The following is a 24668-nucleotide window of genomic DNA, read 5'->3' on the forward strand; positions in this document are numbered from 1 at the left end:
CATATAACAGAACAGTATTTAAGCAATAAAAACAGAACTAACAACTACATGCACCAACATGGATTAATCTCAACGTAATTATGTAAGTGAAAGAAGCACAACCAAGGAATCAACCAATGCACCAAATGAAAAAGGAAACATGAAATCCAGACTTTAGTGTTTCTTTCCTCTTTCTGATCCTGGCACCCATAGGCCTAGCTATCCTAGTTACTTCCTACTGTGTTTAAAGAACATTTAAAAAATCTTTAATTAATATTCAGCATTTCTAGTTCTTGGGATAATGATTGGTTTGACATAAGCTACACTGTCAGAGCAGATATCCATCTCTTAAATGTGGAACTTAAAACAGAGAACATAGTATCATGATTTATAAGCTGCAGTATCATCAAATTGGTATTTGAGAAAACGCAAATGACATTTTTTTAAATTTGTTTTTACTAAATACATGCTTTTTAAATTCTGAAAAGTGGTCAGATCATGGAGTTTCTAGCTTTTGAAGCATAGAAAATAATTGTCAGATAGACATAACCTACCAATTTAATATTTTTGTTTTTGTTTTTCCACTAGAGTACTTACATGTGTTTAATATTACTAAAGTATGTTCATACAGGTGTATTTGTTTCGAAAATTCTGTGTAGTCAGATTACTGCTTGAATTAGCACTACTACTAATAATTTTGTCAACTGATAAAATTATGCATTTGACAGAAATTATTTTAATCAGAGTAAGGCATCACTTAAATGAGATAATGGCAGTGATAAGACTGAAATAGAAGGAGAAAGATATGATGAAACAAAAAGAGAGACAGCAGAACACAGACAAAATCCTTTGCAGAATAAGTGCCTCTATTTTGCAAGCTAGTCATCAGCATTAACATCACTTAACATTTTATTGACTTCTCCTAAAATTTGGTGTTTTAAATGCAACATATAATTTCCAAATGTTAATTATTCATAGCATAGATTTATAAATAAGAAAGCAATCTCAGAGATAACCATATAATATGTGACAGAACTGGTATTTAAACACAATTCTGACATCTGATATTTCCTGGTTGTAGTCTAAGAAAGAAATTTAATTATATCATTTTCACCTAATTAATAATCTTGCATCAAAAGAGAAATTTTAACAAACCACTCTCTTGTTTTGCCTTTGTTTTTGTAACTTTTAATAACAATGATTTGTTATTTCTTATGGAAACAATTCTAATAGGCTAATCGTGCCTGCTTTGATCATGTTTCCAGTAAGTCAAGGACAGTTTACATGGATCAAATGGCTAAAATTTGATTTTTATAATCTCTTTGTAAAATAAATCTTACACCTTTTTTAGAGGAATCAGTGAAAGAAAAATATCTCCCTATTTCAAAGTTCCCATTACATATTTGTTTTTTTCTACCCGTGATTTGGAATATATGGGATTTGAGCCATATATCCTCCTGATCTAGGTTGACCTTTAAGCTCAATGGTTTCTATATGTGTTTGCAAACTGACAGCATTTCTCTAATGAGCTATGCATCTTATAGCAATCATGTATTTATTGAGACCAACAATCACACAGTCACATTAGGAAAAGTATTTATTACATACGGTTCATGATACTGTAATTTCTTTCAGCTTTTAAAGTAGAAAATTGTTGTCTGCAGCAAGACTCTGAAGTTATTGCTTTCATATTGGACATGATGGCTTTGTTGTATATATTATTTTATCTACTTAAAAAAATCCCAAAATTTCTTGAAAACTTATCTTGACGCATAAAATTCATGACATTCAAGGGAAACTTGAGCAAAATAAATTATTTTGCAAGATAGTTATGCAATTGGGACCATTATTAGAGATGGGTGGAGGTGGAACAAGTTGATTTATTGGTCTAAATACAAATTGTTAAAAATAATATTGAAATAAAAAGACTTCACATTTAAAAAAACAGTTAAGTGTTTTTTTTTCGTTTTTTTTACGGATGTCATGCATAAAATTACTGAGGCCCTAAGGGCATCACGGATGGAGAAAGTTTGTTAATTTATGGAATAATAGTTTTGTAGTAAAGAGGGTCTATTATAGGTTAATTCAGGAAAATGTAGAAATTCTGAAATTTTGACAAAAACTAAATGTGTAACTATGAATAACAAGCCTGAGAGACTGCATTTAGAACCCAAATATCTCTTCTCGGGTTGTGTTTGGATAAGCCTTGCTCTCATCAACTGAACAGCAATTTCAGCGGGACTATTTCTCTGCTCAAATTGACTCAAATTTGTAACCATGAAATGTTATTACTCTTAATTAAATAATTTTTAATAGATACTTTAAAGAGTATTTTTAAATAAAACAACAATGAGCCCAATATAACTGAGTGTTTCCTCTCAATTTCCTGGGCTAATTATTGTAATTACTAGTACTTGCTTGCTTTTCAATACTACACAGCTGAAACAGGTAACCTTTAGCCACTTTGATTGTCACCACAACATTTTAATGATTAAAACTTTTGACAGTTTGTTCTCAAATTTTCGGGCATTCAGATTACATAGAATACTAATTGTGGTACTTTTTAAAAGTTATGTGAAGTTATAGCTACTGAAACTATAAATTAAGAAAAATAAAATAAAAATGCCATTTTGTAGCTCTGCATCCCTCTGCTGTGGTATTTCTTTTTCTCTTCCTAGGAAAGGAATGAGCAGAGTTCTGTCTAAGACAAGCAAAGACCAATGGTCTCATTTGGTTAAGCTATTTTTTCATATTTTTTTCACAAGATACACAGAAATATACTTAAAAACCAATCTTACTCTGTTTAAACTTTATATATCACACGTTCATATCAATTAGGTCTTTTTTACAAATTGCTTCTTAATTTTCCATTGACATTATTGTTTTCAACATAATACAACTGATTTGAATACTAAAATGCCTTTAAATCAATGCTATGAATGTAGTTAGTATTTCATGTAAATGCTATACTACACAAAATATATTTACATTAATTGTCTCATTTGAAGCTGATAACTACCCTATATTATGAGGACAGAAGAAAAAATACTCCCAAATTGTATCAATTTTCAACAATCATCCTTGATGTTAATTGACAGAAATCATATTTTAAGACTAGAAAACACAAAATCAAATGCATTACATCACATCAATGTTTTGTAGTAGTTAATAAAAAATATTGGCAAGTTCTATTGTGTTTTACGTTTTTTTTTTTTCAGTAAACATGCTTTGGAAAGAAAATTTCAAGAGCCTTCAATAATATTACATGCTCTTCATTTTCATTATAGTTGTAATTTTTTCTCTCTTGTCCTTTAATCAACATTAACTCATTTAAAGATATTTTGTAACAATTCTGTGAAGTTTTTCTATAGCAGTGGCCTGTGGGGCATTGGGCCTACCTTGACTGGCAAATTTTTTGAAACCAAAGTTTTATTTAAAGACAGACACTCCCACTTATTCACGTATTGTTTATGGATGCTTTAATGCTCCAATGTCAGAGTTGAGTGATTATAATAGAGACTGTATGGTCTGCAAAGCAGAAAGCATTTATTATCTTGTCTTCTAAAAAAGAGTTTGGCAACCCTGTTCTGTAATAACTAATATGATCAAGCAATCTGTACTATACTTCTAATTATTAAACCCAAGTTGAATAAATAGGTGGGAAGAAAACATTTTAAATGAAGCTATGGCTGCCGGGGTCATAACATATTTTTTAAGTCAAAGTGAGTGAACTTTGAGTCACAAGTCTAACGTTAGGCTAACTTTTCTATTTCTTTTATTTTCTTGTTGGCTTTCTCCTAAATTTTATGACTTCATTATTAGATAGAATAACATTTATTTTTCATCCTAGGTATTTAAGGATAAATTAGGTAAAAAAGAAGAGAGAAAGAAAAAAAGCATTCCAGGCAGAGAGAAGAGCCTATGTAGACACATGTGAGAATAAGGAAACATACTGATATTGCTGGAGCAAAGGATATGTAGGGAAACATTTCAAATCAGTGTAGAGTTAGTGTGCAACTTCTCGGCATATGCCTGTTACAGATGACTTTTTTTTTTTTTTTTCTTTTTTTTTTTTTTTTTTTTTTTTACTATTCTCCTCCACAGAGGTATGAGCTATACCTTTCCTGTTAGAATATTGGCAGACTATTGACTACTTTGACTAATGCAATAAAAGAGATATGACACTGTTTAATTTTCTGAACCTATCTTGAAGAGAATGTCAGTTTCCACTTGCTGTCTTTTAAATATTCACTCTTAGAATCCAGTTACCACGTTGTGAGGAGCTCAAGCCACAAGGAAAGACATATGTAGAGTTGCCCCAGCAAACAGCCTCAGCTAAGTTGGCCACAGGTCCAGTATGTGACTGAGTCATCCAGGACATTCAGCTCTGTTGGGTCTAGTCTTTAGATGACTGTACCTTAACTCATTGCCTGAATGCAATCACATGAAAGACTCTCATCAAAAAGTACCCCACTGTGCTACTCAACCTATAGAATGTGAATGGCAATAATAAATCAGTGTTTTAAGACTTTAAGATTTGATGTGATTTATTATGTAGCAATGTATTATCAGATCATAGAGTATTAAAAATATTCAGATGTGCCCATGCGTCTAAATATTTTAGGTTTTTAAATAGATGACCAAAAGAAATACCAATAATTCTGCATAATGGGTAGCACTTAAGCTATGGTGATTCACAAACTCAGAAAGCTTGTAATTGAAAAAAGAAATAATATTTACTTGATTTGTCTCTGAATTTCTTTGTGACTACTATCCACTTCTAATATAACCACTTCTAATATACTCTCTGCTAATATAATATACCCAAATTATCAACTGAATTATACTTTTCTACAGTGAGTCTTAATTTAACAAATATAAATTTGAAGAACTGAAAAATAAATAGGATATTGTAGATTAAGAATTGCTGTTTATATTTTAAGCAAAATTTTCAAGGCTTTAAGTAAACGTATTCACATTGACGAGTCCTTAATTACAAAAACCTTTAGTAAATCTTCATATTTCGACAACGATGTACAAAAACAATGCTTGCAATGTAAGCTAAAATCTGAAATCAATTTACTGAAATATAGAATGCATTAAAATATTGCAGTGAAATAAGTGAGTGCTTATTAACAATTTAGTTTAGTTAAAATAATAGGCTGATTTGATATTGAAATATCTTTATATATGTATCTGAAAAATTGTTTTCTATAAATTGCTTGTAGAATTCATAAAAAATGTTTCCCTGTGGATTTCAAGGGATTTTTTAATTGAAAACTTTATGTAGTTTAATACCATATGAATATGCCAGCTACATTTGTTTTCTTCAATATTTTTATTAGAAATATAATACATGAGCATCCTGTGACACTTTCATTTCCTGTACCTGTATTCACTGAATGATTTGAGAGACTGTGTGATATAATAAACATGCTTACCCGTGCTTTCCTTAGGGCTGAAGGTGTGTGATGCAACAGGACAAACATTATGCCAGATTTGCTGCTAATGATTTTGGTCAGGTTGCTACCAATTGTAAAACTTAGTGACTATGTAATATGTTTGCTAAATTTTATGGGATTTATGTGACATTTTCAATCTATGTTTTGATATAGCTAGACCAAAAGTAAAAACGATTCCCCGACTTAAAATATTTAACAAAGTTAAATGTCCCTAAAGGCCATAAATTTAAAGAAACTAGTGAATATTGCTGCTGTTCCTGTCCCTTCCTGAACACTTTTCATATTTGCAATATGACTTAATAAGACATGAAGGATAAGGCTGATGTTTTCTATATATTAAGTGAAAAGACTAATGTAAACAACCTATTTCTAAAATATTCTAAATCTCTAATTAATATTAAATATTTTGAGGAAAGATATTTTGAAGAGATTTTATGCCAAAAATGATAAAAGTCTATGGCACATACTTAGAATTTATAAAACCCAGATTATCAAAGGACATTCTGTAATAAAGCATCAAATAAAAATTATAATTTTAAATCAAAAATAAATATAAAATTATTAAATATTAAGTTGTTATTCGATTATATTAGTTATTGTTTATTTTCTTAGATATTATAATGGCCATTTTGGTTATGCAGAACATTTCTTGTTTTGAAGAGACTCATGCTGCACTATTTAGGATAAAGTATCATAAGTATAATGTACTTGCAGACACTTAGCAAACAATACATATATGATTTTAAATAATTATATGTACATACTACAAAAGTTAGTGTGTTTTCATTTTAGATAATAGTTATATTCTTATTCATTGCACTGTTCTTTTAACCTTTGTATTATTAATGCTATACATAAACAATTGACAAAGGTAGCTTTTTCCCCAACTTTATTAAGGCATAATTGACAAATGAAAATTGTATCTATTTAAAGCATATGAGGGGGGGCGGAGCAAGATGGCCGAATAGGAACAGCTCCAGTCTCCAACTCCCAGCGCGAGCGACACAGAAGACCGGTGATTTCTGCATTTTCAACTGAGGTACTGGGGTCATCTCACTAAGGAGTGCTGGACAATTGGTGCTGGTCAGCTGCTGCAGCCTGACCAGTGAGAGCTGAAGCAGGGCGAGGCATCGCCTCACCCGGAAAGCGCAAGGGGGAAGGGAATCCCTTTTCCTAGCCAGGGGAACTGAGACACACAACACCTGGAAAATCAGGTAACTCCCACCCCAATACCGCGCTTTAAGCAAACGGGCACACCAGAAGAATATATCCCTCACCTGGCCGGGAGGGTCCCACGCTCACAGAGCCTCCCTCATTGTTAACACAGCAGTCTGCGGCGATCTAACCGCAAGGCAGCAGCGAGGCTGGGGGAGGGGCGCCCGCCATTGCTGAGGCTTAAGTAGGTAAACAAAGCCACTGGGAAGCTCGAACTGGATGGAGCTCACAGCAGCTCAAGGAAACCTGCCTGTCTCTATAGACTCCACCTCTGGGGGCAGGGCTCAGCTAAAAAAACAACAGGGGAAGCAGGAGAGGCCTGAGCAGATGCGAACGACACTGTCTGACAGCTTTGAAGAGAGCAGTGGATCTCCCAACACGGAGGTTGAGATCTGAGAATGGACAGACTGCCTGCTCAAGTGCGTCACTGACCCCTGAGTAGCCTCACTGGGAGACATCCCCCACTAGGGGCAGTCTGACACCCCACACCTCACAGGGTGGAGTACACTCCTGAGAGGAAGCTTCCAAAGTAAGAATCAGACAGGTACACTCGCTGTTCAGCAATATTCTATCTTCTGCAAACTCTGCTGCTGATACCCAGGCAAACAGGGTCTGGAGTGGACCTCAAGCAATCTCCAACAGACCTATAGCTGAGGGTCCTGACTGTCAGAAGGAAAACTATCAAATAGGAAGGACACCTATACCAAAACCCCATCAGTACGTCACCACCATCAAAGACCAGGGACAGATAAAACCACAAAGATGACGAAAAAGCAGGGCAGAAAAGCTGGAAATTCAAAATATAAGAGCACATCTCCCCCTGCAAAGGAGCGCAGCCCATCGCCAGCAACGGATCGAAGCTGGTCGGAGAATGACTTTGACGAGATGAGAGAAGAAGGCTTCAGTCCATCAAACTTCTCAGAGCTAAAGGAGGAATTACGTACCCAGCACAAAGAAACTAAAAATCTTGAAAAAAGAGTGGAAGAATTGACAGCTAGACTAATTAATGCAGAGAAGGTCATAAACGAACTGACAGAGATGAAAACCATGACACGAGAAATACGTGACAATGCAAAAGCTTCAGTAACCGACTCGATCAACTGGAAGAAAGAGTATCAGTGATTGAGGATCAAATGAATGAAATGAAGCAAGAAGAGAAACCAAAAGAAAAAAGAAGAATAAGAAATGAACAAAGCCTACAAGAAGTATGGGATTATGTAAAAAGACCAAATCTACGTCTGATTGGGGTGCCTGAAAGTGAGGGGGAAAATGGAACCAAGTTGGAAAACACTCTTTAGGATATCATCCAGGAGAACTTCCCCAACCTAGTAGGGCAGGCCAACATTCAAATTCAGGAAATACAGAGAACGCCACAAAGATACTCCTCGAGAAGAGCAACTCCAAGACACACAATTGCCAGATTCACCAAAGTTGAAATGAAGGAAAAAATCTTAAGGGCAGCCAGAGAGAAAGGTCGGGTTACCCACAAAGGGAAGCCCATCAGACTAACAGCAGATCTCTCGGCAGAAACTCTCCAAGCCAGAAGAGAGTGGGGGCCAATATTCAACATTCTTAAAGAAAAGAATTTTAAACCCAGAATTTCATATCCAGCCAAACTAAGTTTCATCAGTGAAGGAGAAATAAAATCCTTTACAGATAAGCAAATGCTGAGAGATTTTGTCACCACCAGGCCTGCCTTACAAGAGATCCTGAAGGAAGCCCTAAACATGGAAAGGAACAACCGGTACCAGCCATTGCAAAAACATGCCAAAATGTAAAGACCATCGAGGCTAGGAAGAAACTGCATCAACTAACGAGCAAAATAACCAGTTAATATCATAATGGCAGGATCAAGTTCACACATAACAATATTAACCTTAAATGTAAATGGACTAAATGGTCCAATTAAAAGACAGACTGGCAAACTGGATAAAGAGTCAAGACCCATCAGTCGGCTGTATTCAGGAGACCCATCTCACATGCAGAGACATACATAGGCTCAAAATAAAGGGATGGAGGAAGATCTACCAAGCAAACGGAGAACAAAAAAAAGCAGGGGTTGCAATCCTAGTCTCTGATAAAACAGACTTTAAACCATCAAAGATCAAAAGAGACAAAGAAGGCCATTACATAATGGTAAAGGGATCAATTCGACAGGAAGAGCTAACTATACTAAATATATATGCACCCAATACAGGAGCACCCAGATTCATAAAGCAAGTCCTTAGAGACTTACAAAGAGACTTAGACTCCCATAGAATAATAATGGGAGACTTCAACACTCCACTGTCAACATTAGACAGATCAACGAGACAGAAAGTTAACAAGGATATCCAGGATTGAACTCATCTCTGCACCAAGTGGACCTAATAGACATCTATAGAACTCTCCACCCCAAATCAACAGAATATACATTCTTCTCAGCACCACATCGCACTTATTCCAAAATTGACCACATAATTGGAAGTAAAGCACTCCTCAGCAAATGTAAAAGAACAGAAATTATAACAAAGTGTCTCTCAGACCACAGTGCAATCAAACTAGAACTCAGGACTAAGAAACTCAATCAAAACCGCTCAACTACATGGAAACTGAACAACCTGCTCCTGAATGACTACTGGGTACATAACGAAATGAAGGCAGAAATAAAGATGTTCTTTGAAACCAATGAGAACAAAGATACAACATACCAGAATCTCTGGGACACATTTAAAGCAGTGTGTAGAGGGAAATTTATAGCACTAAATGCCCACAAGAGAAAGCAGGAAAGATCTAAAATTGACACTCTAACATCACAATTAAAAGAACTAGAGAGGCAAGAGCAAACACATTCAAAAGCTAGCAGAAGGCAAGAAATAACTAAGATCAGAGCAGAACTGAAGGAGATACAGACACAAAAAACCCTCCAAAAAATCAATGAATCCAGGAGTTGGTTTTTTGAAAAGATCAACAAAATTGACAGACTGCTAGCAAGACTAATAAAGAAGAAAAGAGAGAGGAATCAAATAGATGCAATAAAAATTGATAAAGGGGATATCACCACTGACCCCACAGAAATACAAACTACCATCAGAGAATACTATAAACACCTCTACGCAAATCAACTAGAAAATCTAGAAGAAATGGATAATTTCCTGGACACTTACACTCTCCCAAGACTAAACCAGGAAGAAGTTGAATCCCTGAATAGACCAATAGCAGGCTCTGAAATTGAGGCAACAATTAATAGCCTACCCACCAAAAAAAGTCCAGGACCAGATGGATTCACAGCTGAATTCTACCAGAGGTATAAGGAGGAGCTGGTACCATTCCTTCTGAAACTATTCCAATCAATAGAAAAAGAGGGAATCCTCCCTAACTCATTTTATGAGGCCAACATCATCCTGATTCCAAAGCCTGGCAGAGACACAACAAAAAAAGAGAATTTTAGACCAATATCCCTGATGAACATCGATGCAAAAATCCTCAATAAAATACTGGCAAACCGGATTCAGCAGCACATCCAAAAGCTTATCCACCATGATCAAGTGGGCTTCATCCCTGGGATGCAAGGCTGGTTCAACATTCGCAAATCAATAAACATAATCCAGCATATAAACAGAACCAAAGTCAAGAAACACATGATTATCTCAATAGATGCAGAAAAGGCTTTTGACAAAATTCAACAGCCCTTCATGCTAAAAACGCTCAATAAATTCGGTATTGATGGAACATACCTCAAAATAATAAGAGCTATTTATGACAAACCCATAGCTAATATCATACTGAATGGGTAAAAACTGGAAAAATTCCCTTTGAAAACTGGTACAAGACAGGGATGCCCTCTCTCACCACTCCTATTCAACATAGTGTTGGAAGTTCTGGCCAGGGCAATCAGACAAGAGAAAGAAATCAAGGGTATTCAGTTAGGAAAAGAAGAAGTCAAATTGTCCCTGTTTGCAGATGACATGATTGTATATTTAGAAAACCCCATCGTCTCAGCCCAAAATCTCCTTAAGCTGATAAGCAACTTCACTAAAGTCTCAGGATACAAAATTAATGTGCAAAAATCACAAGCATTCTTATACACCAGTAACAGACAAGTAGAGAGCCAAATCATGAATGAACTTCCATTCACAATTGCTTCAAAGAGAATAAAATACCTAGGAATCCAACTTACAAGGGATGTAAAGGACCTCTTCAAGGAGAACTACAAACCATTGCTCAGTGAAATCAAAGAGGACACAAACAAATGGAAGAACATACCATGCTCATGGATAGGAAGAATCAATATCGTGAAAATGGCCATACTGCCCAAGGTAATTTATAGATTCAATGCCATCCGCATCAAGCTACCAATGAGTTTCTTCACAGAATTGGAAAAAACTGCTTTAAAGTTCATATGGAACCAAAAAAGAGCCCGCATTGCCAAGACAATCCTAAGTCAAAAGGACAAAGCTGGAGGCGTCACGCTACCTGACTTCAAACTATACTACAAGGCTACAGTAACCAAAACAGCATGGTACTGGTACCAAAACAGAGCTATAGACCAATGGAACAGAACAGAGTCCTCAGAAATAATACCACACATCTACAGCCATCCGATCTTTGACAAACCTGAGAGAAACAAGAAATGGGGAAAGGATTCCCTATTTAATAAATGGTGCTGGGAAAATTGGCTAGCCATAAGTAGAAAGCTGAAACTGGATCCTTTCCTTACTCCTTATACGAAGATTAATTCAAGATGGATTAGAGACTTAAATGTTAGACCTAATACCATAAAAACCCTAGAAGAAAATCTAGGTAGTACCATTCAGGACATAGGCATGGGTAAGGACTTCATGTCTAAAACACCAAAAGCAACGGCAGCAAAAGCCAAAATTGACAAATGGGATCTAATTAAACTAAAGAGCTTCTGCACAGCAAAAGAAACTACCATCAGAGTGAACAGGCCACCTACAGAATGGGAGAAAATGTTTGCAATCTACTCATCTGACAAAGGGCTAATATCCAGAACCTACAAAGAACTCAAACAAATATACAAGAAAAAAACAAACAACCCCATCAAAAAGTGGGCAAAGGATATGAACAGACATTTCTCAAAAGAAGACATTCAAACAGCCAACAGACACATGAAAAAATGCTCATCATCACTTGCCATCAGAGAAATGCAAATCAAAACCACAATGAGATACCATCTCACACCAGTTAGAATGGCAATCATTAAAAAATCAGGAAACAACAGTTGTTGGAGAGGATATGGAGAAATAGGAACACTTTTACACTGTTGGTGGGATTGTAAACTAGTTCAACCATTATGGAAAACAGTATGGCAATTCCTCAAGGATCTAGAACTAGATGTACCATATGACCCAGCCATCCCACTACTGGGTATATACCCAAAGGATTATAAATTATTCTACTACAAAGACACATGTACACGTATGTTTATTGCAGCACTATTCACAATAGCAAAGACTTGGAATCAACCCAAATGTCCATCAGTGACAGACTGGATTAAGAAAATGTGGCACATATACACCATGGAATACTATGCAGCCATAAAAAAGGATGAGTTTGCATCCTTTGTAGGGACATGGATGCAGCTGGAAACCATCATTCTTAGCAAACTGTCACAAGAAGAGAAAACCAAACACCGCATGTTCTCACTCATAGGTGGGAACTGAACAATGAGATCACTTGGACTCGGGAAGGGGAACATCACACATTGGGGCCTATCATGGGGAGGGGGGAGGGGGGAGGGATTGCATTTGGGAGTTATACATGATATAAATGATGAATTGATGGGTGCTGACGAGTTGATGGGTGCAGCACACCAACATGGCACAAATATACATATGTAACAAACCTGCACGTTATGCACATGTACCCTAGAACTTAAAGTATAATAAAAAAAAAAATAAAGCATACGAGATGATGTTTAGATATATGTATACATTGTGAATGATTAGCACAATCAAGCTAATCCACATATCTATCACCTCACATAATTACTGTGATGAAAACAATTAAGATCGACATTCTAAGGCAATTTCAAGTACATAATAAAATATTAACTATAGTCACCATGCTGTACATTAGAGCTTCAGAACTTATTCATCCTACATAACAGAAATTTTGTGCTCTTTGATCAACATCTTCCCATTTCCCCTACCCACAGCCGCTGACAAGTACCATTCTACTCTCTGCTTTTCCTATTGTGCTTGTATTGCTATTTTTATCTCCTGTCACATTTGTTAATATTTGCATTACATATTTAGATGTCCCAATGTGAATGCTACGTATTTTGTTACATCCCCTTGATGAATTAAACTCTTCGTGATAATAAATTACAGTTACATAATAATTTTTTGTGATAATTTTTACTTAAAGTATATTTTTTATGACAGAAATATAGCTACTCTTACTCTTTTTGGTTATTATTTTTATGGAGTACATTTTTTCATCCCTTGTGTGTCCTTAAAGCTGAAATGAATATCTTGTAATCAGTTTATGTTTTAGCTTATTCTTTTGTTGTTTTTGTTTTGTTTTATTTTTCTGTGTGTTATTTCCTTTTTCCATTCAACCACTTTGTGTCTTTTGATAGAAAAATTTAATCTACCTTTAAAGTAAGTATTGATAGGTTAAGAACTGCCATTTCACTGTTTCCTGACTACTTTATAGTTCCTTTTTTGTTGTTTATTTTTTCTGTCTTCCTTTGTGATTTAGTGGCCTTTTTTAGTTATATGCTTTGATTCCTTTCTCCTCATCTTTGGCATATCTACTAGAATTTTTTTTTTTGTAGTTACCACAAGGCTTACACAGGCCATCATATAATTATGAGTCTATTTTATGGTGACAACTTACCTTCCATCATATATAGAAACTCTACACTTCAACTTCTCTTCTTCTTGTATGTTATGATACTGATGTCACAATTTTTATCCTTTTGTATTGTATATTCATTATTCAATTTTTATAATTATAGTTATTCAGAATACTTTCATATTTAAACCTTTGTACTAGAGTTAAAAGTGATTTACACGACACCAGTACAGTTTTACATTATTCTGTATTTTCTGTTTACCTTAATCAATGCAAAGTATACCTTTATATGCTTTTGTGCTGTTGCTTAGCATCCTTTCATTTTAATTTTAAAAACTCCCTCTAGTAATCTTGTAAAGCATATCTAGTGGTAATGAACTCCCTCAAATTTGTTTGTCTGGAAAAGCCTTTATTTCTCATTCATTTTTAAAGGACATTTTATCCAGGTATAGTTTTTTTTCATTGGCAGGATTTTTCTTTCAGCTCTTTAGATATGTCTGTCCATGCTTTCCTGACCTTCCAGGTTTCTGCTGAGAAGCTCACTGGTAACCTCAGAAGAGTTCTTTTGTATGTGATGAACCCTTTTCTACTGCTTCTTTAAAAATTTTATCTAAGACTTTGACTTTTGAAAAGTTGATTACATCTCAGTGTAATCTTTCATAGACTCTGCTTGGAGGATTTTGGAGTTTCTTACTCTGGAGGTCCACATCCCTCCCAAGATTGGAGATGTTTTCAGCCATTGTTTTTTAAAATAAGCTTCTTGCCCCTCTCTCTATCTCTTTCCTCTGAGATTTCAAAAACGCATGTGGTTTGCTTGATGATGTTTCATAAATTCCATAGACTTTCTTCACTCTTTTCCATTCTTTTTTCTCCTCTGATTGCATAATTTCAAATGACTTACCTGTTTTCACAGATTCTTTCTTCTGCTTAATTAAATATGTCCTTGAAGATATGTATTGCATTTTAAAATTTTATTTATTGTATTCTTGAGCTAAAGAATTTAGTTTTGTTCTCTTTTATTATATCTATATCTTTGTTTGATTTCTTTATTAGGCAATTAATAGATTTCTATTGGGGCAATGGAATATAAAAGAAAAATTGTGTTCCTTGACCAGTGTCATGTTTCCTTGATTTTTTATTCCCTTTGAAATCTTACACTGATGTGTTTATATTTAAGGAAGCAGCCACCTTCTTTGGTCTTTACTGACTGGCTTTAGGAGAGAAAGATCTTCATCAATCAGCTTATCTAGGGATTCTATGAGACTTAAAACCAAAGATCTACTCTCTTCTTCTTGTTCACTTTGTGGCAGAATGTTAGGATTGTATTTTTCTCTCAATTCTGGAAAGCCATGCTGCGTGATGAGAACCTACTACTTATTTTCTCTGGAACAGTGCCTTGAAGTGTTCAAGGTATATGACTTCTCCCAATCCTGCAGACTGAAGTCAGCTTTTTTGGGGCATATGATTTTCAGAGGCTCATGTATGCCATCTTCTTCTAAAGAGCATGGGGTACATACAGTGATGAGGGCATGCGTGGACTAACTGGGGGGGATTCACAGCTGATGCATCCTGAAAGGTTTATGGTGGAGTCCATAAGATGATTATTGGAAACTTTGGCCCTTTGAAGTGGAGTGAGGAAAATGTGCAGCTCCTTTGCAGTATCTCACATGGTTGGGTGTTCAATACACTCTTGCTTTTACTTGTGGGAGTTATTATGGGCTGAAGGGCTCTCTCTTGGCATTCAGCTGTGCCACCCTTGGGGAGTGTGGTGATGTGAATCTTTTTTTTTTTGAGACGGAGTTTCACTTTTGTCTCCCAGGCTGTCGTGCAATGGCACAATCTCAGCTCAGTGCAATCTCCATGCCCCGGGTTCAAGCGATTCTCCACCCTTGCCTCCTAAGTGTCTGGGATTACAGGCATGCACCACCATGCCTAGTTATTTTATTTATTTATTTATTTATTTTTATTTTTTAGTAGAGATAAGGTCTCACCATGTTGGCCAGGCTGGTCTCAAACTCCTGACCTCAGGTGATCCACCTACCTCAGCCTCTCAAAGTGCTGGGATTACTGGCCTGAGCCACCATGCCCAGCTTGTTTTTCTTTCTTTTTAATGTATCTGTTTTTAGATATTTTTGTTCCAACCAAGTGCTGATATCTATCTGGTGGATTCCCCAAATGCACTCTCATTCATGCCAGGTTCTGTGGGCAAATGAGAGTTGAAAACTCCGATTTTGCCATCTTGTTAATGCCACTCTGAGTATAGTGATAAATAACTTTGTGGCCAGGACCACTACAAAATTATTTTTTCTCATTTTGGTAAAAAATTAATTGCTTTTTTTTTTCAAATGAAATATTTTTAAAACAGTGTTCACTGTAGGTACTGATTTTCTCTTTTAAGTAGATAACATTGATAGTAGAGACTGTGAGGAAGGGATATTTGCATTCAGTTAATAAGTCAGTTGCAATATCAGACATAAGGTGAATAGATTACATTGGCATTTCCTTGCCAAACTGTAACTTTCATGCTAGTAGGAAAAACATTTGTTCTCCATTACATATGCTAAATTTCTGTCACTCAGTAGGTCCTCAATAAATCTTTGTTCAATGCTTTAATCCTTAGTTGAATTCCTTGATGCCTTTGTCAGATCCCATTTTAAGCTGAATCTACTTGATATGCAGAACTTTGCTCATGAAAGTTCTCAAGATTCTGGAACCCCTCTAAAGTGACAGCCCCTTGCAATTTATTTGAGACTTGTAATTTGTATCCAAAAGAGCAATAAGCCTTAGCCCAAAGGTAACTGAACAGGAAAATGTCATTCTCTATGATAGCACTATTATCCAAATTATAAGCTATTTGTTCTATTAATCCTGTTTATACTTATTCTGTAGAGCGAATTAAATTGGATGATCAATTAACTTAGGATTTCCTTTAATGAATCAGAGGGCAAGAATTCTTGGGAAAGACTTTTATAAGCCTAATTTTTGCTATCAGTAATATGAACTTCTACCGTACAAGAATACAAGATAATTGGGAGGATTCACTGTCCATAGTGTCTATGTTAAAATGTATTGAAATTACAATATGCTAGACAAATATATGTTATTATGCTAAAATTGTTGGGGTCTTTCTGTACAATGTTAATAATTTGACAATATTATACCTCTGGTACAGCTTTCTGGGATTTTGTCCAAGAATATAAATTAGCCCTAATTCTATACATATTAAATCCTTATGTGTCTTGTATTAAATAGATGATTTTCTGAATTTAATAACATCATAACTTCTTTATTATATGTGCTACATATTTTAGGTAATTACATTTTGAAATTGGCATTAGATCTATTTCATGTTCAATATTTGTGGAATTAAGAAGATTTATGTAATGTGAACCATTTGTTTAAAGATATTTTCTGAATTTCAAAGTGCAACTCTTTTCAATATCATTTATTATTACATTTTTATAAGATTAAACTTCATTCCATTGCAGAGAGAGAGGACACAATTCATCTACCATCCTAAGCAACAATATTGACTTTTAATCAACCGTCACACTTCAGTAGGCTATGCTAAAAGAGAATAAAGATTATGATTTTCATCCTCAGTGAAATTTTTATCTTTCAAATAACTGTTCTCCTATTCAGTTACAAAATCATACTAGTTAAATGACTATCCCAATTATAATAGCAATAATTATGTACTAGATACTGTTCAGAGTACTTATATGTTGTTTATAACAACATATAAGGTAGGTACAGTCATTATTGCCACTTACTGGTGTAGAAACATAGGTAAAGAGATATTAAGAAACACATTCAAGGTCACAGAGCTAGGAAGGTTAAAACTGTAATTTCAAACTTTGTCTCCAAAGTTTCTAGTTGTTTTCTATCATTGTGCTACCTTTTGAGATTCCCAAAATCTGGAATGAAGAATTGACAGGAATGGATAAGTCTAAGATAGTAATAAATTTTCCTTGCCCCCAATTGGAATAGAGAACCTATGGACCACAAATCACACTGCATTTGGAAGAGATCTCACTCAGAATACATGCATTGGTTTCCTAAGGTTGCAGCAAGAAGTTACCATAAACTTGGTAGCCTAAAACAACAGAAATTTTTGTCTTATAATTCCTGACGCTGGAAGTTCAAAATCATAATGTTAGCAGGGCTACCTTTTAAAGTCACAAGGGGAGAACGTTTTGGGGACTCTTCTAGTTCCTAGTATTTTCAGGTATTCCTTGGCTGTGGCAGCAAAACTCCCATCTCTCCCTCTTTCTTCACATGGCTTTCTTTTCTGCATCTCCTCTGTTTACATGTCCTCTTTTTCTTTCTTATAATCTCAACTCTAGTTGCTTAACTTTAATTATATCAGCAAGGTAACTTTTTTCCAAATAAAGTCACCTTCGTGGGTTCCAAATAGGAGTATTAGACATATCTTTTTGAGGCCATTATTCAAAAAGATACAGTACATATTTCTAGATCATAGATTAAAGAAGACCTGCCTTGCTTGACCAATATGTGGCCAATTGGAGGATAGTATTTATTTAATATAAAACAAAATAAATCCTGGTTAAACCACCAAAAATAATTTTTCAAAGAAAATTTAGCTGAAAGCAGAAGCGATTTAAATTTAAATATGTTTACAAAATAGTAGAATTACCTATGTTTAAAATAAAAATTAGACAGATAAAGGCTTAACACAAAGCCTCCTAGAAATAAAATAATCTTAGGTTTTGTTTTAACAAAAATATAAAAGGGGATTGGCAAGATACTGCTTTTTAGCCTAATTCCAGAGCCTACTGCTAGGTCACTCTCCACACTCACTCCTTAAATCTGGCTGTGGGCCCATCCTTCATTTCAGAGCAAGTGCTCCAGTCTCTGGCCTGAGACTAAAATGGCTGCTATGGCGGTGGCTGCCAGGTCACCAAACAATGTGTCTAAACTTTCAAAATGGTGTTAGCTGTGGGCTTGTGACCAGAAAGGATGGGGCCCTCTCAAGCAAGCAGCGTGAGCAAGAAGCTGTGGGGAGTGTGTTCCACTCATGTCTTGGTCTCACCACAGTCCATAGCATGGCAGTGGGCATTATTCTAGGTATGTCCACCAGAGCCTGGCTTCTCCTTCTCTCCTTGGCTAGGTGGCAGTTGCAGCTGCATTAGGCCAAATTCAGGTGGAAGATGGGGCACAGCTCAGCATTAAACTCTGTGACTTTTACCCCACCTACTCTTCCCATCCTGTTCAAGTATTTGGTCTTACAATTATACTCTCTTTTTTATTTTTTAACCATTTGTCCTACTGATGTTGTTTTCAATGAAGCAGCCTGAAAAAAGGGAAAAGGGCAATGGAAGACAATGCCGTATATAATAATTACTTTATTTTCAAATGGGAAAGTCATGAATATGTATGCCTATGTATGTGTGTATATACACAAACATAACCAGTATGTATGAATGTATCCATATATATATATGTAATTGTCTATGATATATACATATGTAAGTATAAATTTTTATGTATACATCCACATACATATCCATGACTTTCCCATTTGAAAATAAATACTACATTTTCTTCCAGTTGTCCTTTTCCCTTTGTTCAGGCTACTTCTAGGAAAAAATCACACACAGGCAAATACACACACACCCACACACAAACACAGTAAATGTAAAAATAATGAAAATGAAAAATTTGAGATCACTAAATATATATATTCTAACATATTTATGTGTGTGTATATATACACAATCATCTTTAATTTTTTATTTTTACAATTTTTACATTTCACAGTTTCAATTTCTTTGCTTCCTGTCTATTACCCAATCCAACGTCTTCATATTCCTCTACATAGTGCTTCTTAAAATAATTGTTTTGTTGTCTTTAGTTTCTTTTTCTGCAACTCCAATGCACGTTTCTTAGATCACTTAATTTTGTCTCACAGGTCTCTAAGCCTCTGTTCCTTTATTTGTTATTGCTATAGGTCTACTTTTTCTTGTTCTTCATATTGAGTTACTTCTATAGATACAATTTTATTAACAACTCTTTCATATTTTTTTATTTCTAAAATGTTTTTTAGGTAATCTAGTAAATTTCATATTTTTAGCACTAGAAGTTTTGGCATTATAAATTTCAGGTCAGTTATTTTGTATTATCTATGCTTTTTTTTTTATCTTTCCTTATACTACATAGTTCAGAGGTCAGTCTGAGGACCAAGGAGAGTTAGTATTTAGAATGTTGGAGAAAAGTCAGGGAGAGGGAGAGAAAGAAGATAAAACAGGAAGATCTACAGGTATATTTTCCTACATGCAATTTTTTTATTGCAGTTTCTGCCTGCTTTTCTACATTCTCTACTACCTTTAGATATTTGAATGTTGTAATGTTTTAGAGTATTATATTAAAATTGTACGGAATTTTATTACAATTGCATTACATTGTATTAAATGTTAATATACATTAAGAAGTACAACAGAAAATACAGCTTGATGAATTCTTCAAATTAAAAACAACATTTAAGTAAGAAGCAAAATACAAACTTCCCCAAATTCCCATGTGTCTTCTTACAAACCCACCATGATCTCTGTTAGTCTTCTAAAACTTTTTAAAAATCCAACACATTTTACTCTTTTTATACTTTATATAAATAAAATTGTATAGTATATTGTTTCATTTCTGACCACTTTGGCATATGTTTATGTTTGTGAGATTCATCTATATTGTTGCATATGATTGTAGATTTTTCATTCTTGCCATAATATTTCATTTCCTTATATGAATATCCCAAAATGTGGATTTTTCTGTTTTTTTTTTTATTTTAGAATATTATGAAACATTCTGCTTGAAATATTCCTATACAAATTATTTAGTAAATGTACATCAGAATTTGGGGATAATGTATATCTGGACGTGGAATTGCTGATCCAAGGTTATGTATACAACTCTATGTGATAATATAAAGCAGTTTTTAAAAGTAGTTTTACCAATTAATACTCCCATTAGCAATATGTTAGTTGTTTTACATTCATCACAACTTGGTGCTAACAGTCTTTTTAAACCCAGTTGGAAGTAGGTTATTATTGGCTTTTGGTGTAATTTGCATTTCACTGATGACTAATAAAATTGAATTCTTTTTAATATGTGTATTGGTCATATGGATATTTTTTCTTGTCAAACTCCATTCAAGCTTTTTGATAATTATTTTGTGAAGATACCATCTGGTTGTCTTCTATGATGTGGGAGGAAGAATTTTGAAGATGTCCTCTAATGATTCTTGTTTACTCATTGTTCAATCCATCACAATCTTGGTGCTTAAGTGAAGGGATTGTGAGGATGTAACTGATACTAGTGGTAGCCTTTAAATTACTGAGACTACCCTGGATTATCCAGGTGGGCCCGGTTAAATGTTTAAGAGCAGAAGAGGAAGGCAGATGAGTCAGAAATATGTTATGGAAGAAGAAAGACAGAAGAGAGTTGGCACAAAGGAAGTTCAGAGAGATTACAAACATAGAATCTGATGCACCATTATTGACTCTGATTTGTCAGGGCCCACATGCAAGGATGAGAGAGAGGCTCCTAGCAAATAAGGGCACCCTTAAACTGACAAACCAACATGAATTTAAGACCTCAGTCCTACAACTGAAAGGAATTTGATTCTGCCACAACTTGAATGAACTTGATTCTTCCCAGACTCTACTAATACCAGGACAGCATTTGACACTGATTTCAGTTTTGTGAAACACTTGACAGAGAAACCAGATGAACCAACCTAGACTTCTTACCTATGGAGATACAATACATTTGTGTTGCTTTAAAGCACTAAGTATGTGGTGATTTACTATGGTAACAAGAGAAAACTAATACACATGGTTTCTGTTTGGAAATTAGCTCTCAATTTTATTGATGCTCAATTGAGGGTAGTCTATCATTTTATCTAATTGTGTCTAGGTTTTTCATCTTATTTTCTTCAACCATTTTACTGTGATGGACCTGGATGTGGTTATCTTTTTATTTATCTGGTTTACTATTTGCAATATTTTGTTGAAAAATAAACATTGTTTATCATAGGACACTGTTAGGAAAATAACAAATATATATGGCATGGATTGGGAGAAGTAGTCAAAAAACATATTTCTGTCAAAAAATTATACCAAGAATATGTAAGCAATTCTCACGTTTGAATGAATTGCTCACAAAAGAAAATATACTAATTGCTAATAACACACTGACAGTTAACCAACTTTGTTGATCATGAAATTAAAACCATAATGAGATATTACTTCACACCCACTTGAATGGCTAAAATCAAAAAGATTGAACATGATAAGTGTTAGCAAGGCTGTGCAGAAACTACAACTTTTACACATTGCTTCTGGTAATTTACAATGGTATAGCCACTTTGCAAAGACTTTGGCTAGTTCTCATAAAATTAAACATGCGATTGCCATATGACCCAGCAATCTCATGTATTTCCCCAAGAAAAGTGAAAATCATATGTTCATAAAAAGTGGCATATAAATATTTATAACTTTTTAGATAATAGTCCTAACAAAAAGCAACCCAAAAGTCCATTAACTGTTGAACAGATAACAAATCACCATCTATTCTTATAAAGGAATATTATTTAAAAATAAATATACGCAAATGACTGAAACATGCAAAAATATCCATGAATCTGAAAGCATAATACTAGGTTTATTAGTCTGTTCTCATGCTACTATGAAGAAATATCTGAGACTAGGTAATTTATAAAGAAAATAAGTTTAATTGACTTACAGTTCCACAGGGCTGGGGAAGCCTCACGAAACTTACAATTATGATGGAAGACACCTCTTCACAGGGCAGCAGGAGAGAGAGTAAGTGCAAGCTGGGGAAACATCAGATGCTCACAAAACCATCAGGTATCATGAGACTCACTCACTATCACAAGAACAGCATGGGAGAAACCAACTCCATGATCCAGTCACTTCCCACTGGCTCCCTTCCATGACACATTGGAATTGCGGGAACCACAATTTGTGTGAGGGCACAGCCAAACCATATCACTATGTGACAGAAGTCAAGGAAAGATAACTAAAATGTGTGAGTACATTTACATGATATTTTGGAAAAGGCAAAAGTATAGTGACAGAAACCATATATATGATTGAGTTGGAGGAGGAGAACAGCTCAGAAGAGAGCAGCTCAAAGGAGTTAAAAGGTATTTTGGGGTTGTATCTGTCCTATATTTTGATTATAATGCTGGTTAAATTCTTGTACTTAATACATTTTATATTTACAAAGAGTGATTTTTATCATATATAAAGTACACCTCAGTAAAATTATTTTCAATTATGCAAAAATCTGTAACGCTTAAAAGAATGAGATGTTGCTTGAGTGAAATACATGAGTCAAAAAATGTATAAAATGCAAGTCAGCAAAAGTTCCTAGTATATATTAACTCTTGGGTATAAGGGCAATGTAAACATTCACAGAGCAATGATTCAATGACTTGAGTTAGGCAAACTGATTGCTAGTAACCAGAAAAATATTCAGTTCATATAATCACTAAACATAATACCTACAAATTAAATATGGGTTAAGTAGATGTAAATGGGATCAAAATTTGAAAATTAAAAAAATGTAGTAAACATATATTTAATTGTTTGATTTGATTTATTTAAAATGAAAATATTTTATGCAAAAAATATTAGAACTGGCTGGGCATGATGGCTCACATCTGTAATCCCAGTACTTTGGTAGGCCAAGGTGGAAGGATTGGTTGAGTACAGGAGTTTGAGGCCAGGCTGGGCAACACCGTGAAAACCCGTCTCTACAAAAATACAAAAAATATTAGCTGATGTGGTGGCATGCATCTGTAGTCCCAACTACAAGGGAGGCTGAAGTGGAAGGATCACTTGAGTCTGGGAGGCAGAGGTTGCAGTGAGCTAGGATCATGCCACCGCACTCCAGCCTGGGTGACAGAGGACAGAATGAGACTCTGTCTCAAATATATATATGTGTGTGTGTGTATATATATATACACACACACACATATGAACAAATGTTAAAAGAATTAATTAATGCTGTACATATTTAATGAGTTAAGAAAGAATACCTGGGAATATATTTTCACAAAATTTAACAGGATTCTTAATCACAATAATTAAAGGCTATTGCAAACTGAATAGCAGCATGAAACTATTGCTAAGAAATCTAAGTAGAGAAAATTAATTAACAATTTACAAAGAGCAAATGTTTAAGCCATAGAAATAATCAAGAATTGCAAATAAATACAGTCAGGGAATCCAACTTTACTTCAATAAAATTATTAATATGATCAAATATTGAATGAAAAAGTTGTGTCATCAATATTATATCTGATATGTAAAACAATAATTATTTATAAATTTAACATTCAATTTGATTTGTTACCTGCTTTTTATATTTTATAAATATCTGTGTTGAAATTTACTACAATATTAATGTATTGTTATTTAAGCAGAAGAAAGATATCTATATATTTAGCTAAATATTATGACTTTTTCATTTTATTCCTGGATTAAACAAAATTTAAAAATCTATTTAAAAAGTTACAGGTTTTTCTGTAACTTTCAATGAGTAAATGAATTAATATATTATTTAGTGAGAATGAGATCAGCTGAGCAGACTTTCTGTTCTTGGCTGAGCTCACTCATTTATTTGTGATCAGCTGTGAGTGAATTAGGCGGGCAAATGTGATGATCTTGGCTGGGCTGTCTCATATGTTGAGGATCCTGTTGTCTTTGGGCTGATTTAGAATGACCTCAGCTTGGACAGTTGAGTTTGCCTCCATCTGTTTTCTTAATCTCCAACTGGCTAGTGCAGGCTTGTTTTTTGATGATAGCAAGATTTTGACAGCGAGAACAAGAGCATGAAAAGACTCTTAAGGCATAGTCTATCACATTACAACTTCTACTACATAGAAAAGAAAAGAGAGTCCATATAAAATTCTTTAATTTGAGGTATTACATTAAGATCCTATAGGCATAATTGAATTCCGGGTAGAATCTGAAATTAATCAGCTTACCATTGATCTATATTTCTTTCAATAGCAATATTCTATTTATATTGTACTGGCCAGAGTAAATCACATAGATCTCATAGTTTCAGGGGAGGGGTAATATGTGTCACAACTTGATACAAGGAGCTAAGCCACAAACTTAGCTCACAAAGTGCAGCAGGTGTGGATATAGGTAGAAAATT

Source organism: Rhinopithecus roxellana, chromosome 8 (assembly GCF_007565055.1).
Source record: "Rhinopithecus roxellana isolate Shanxi Qingling chromosome 8, ASM756505v1, whole genome shotgun sequence".
Taxonomy (NCBI): Eukaryota; Metazoa; Chordata; class Mammalia; order Primates; family Cercopithecidae; genus Rhinopithecus; species Rhinopithecus roxellana.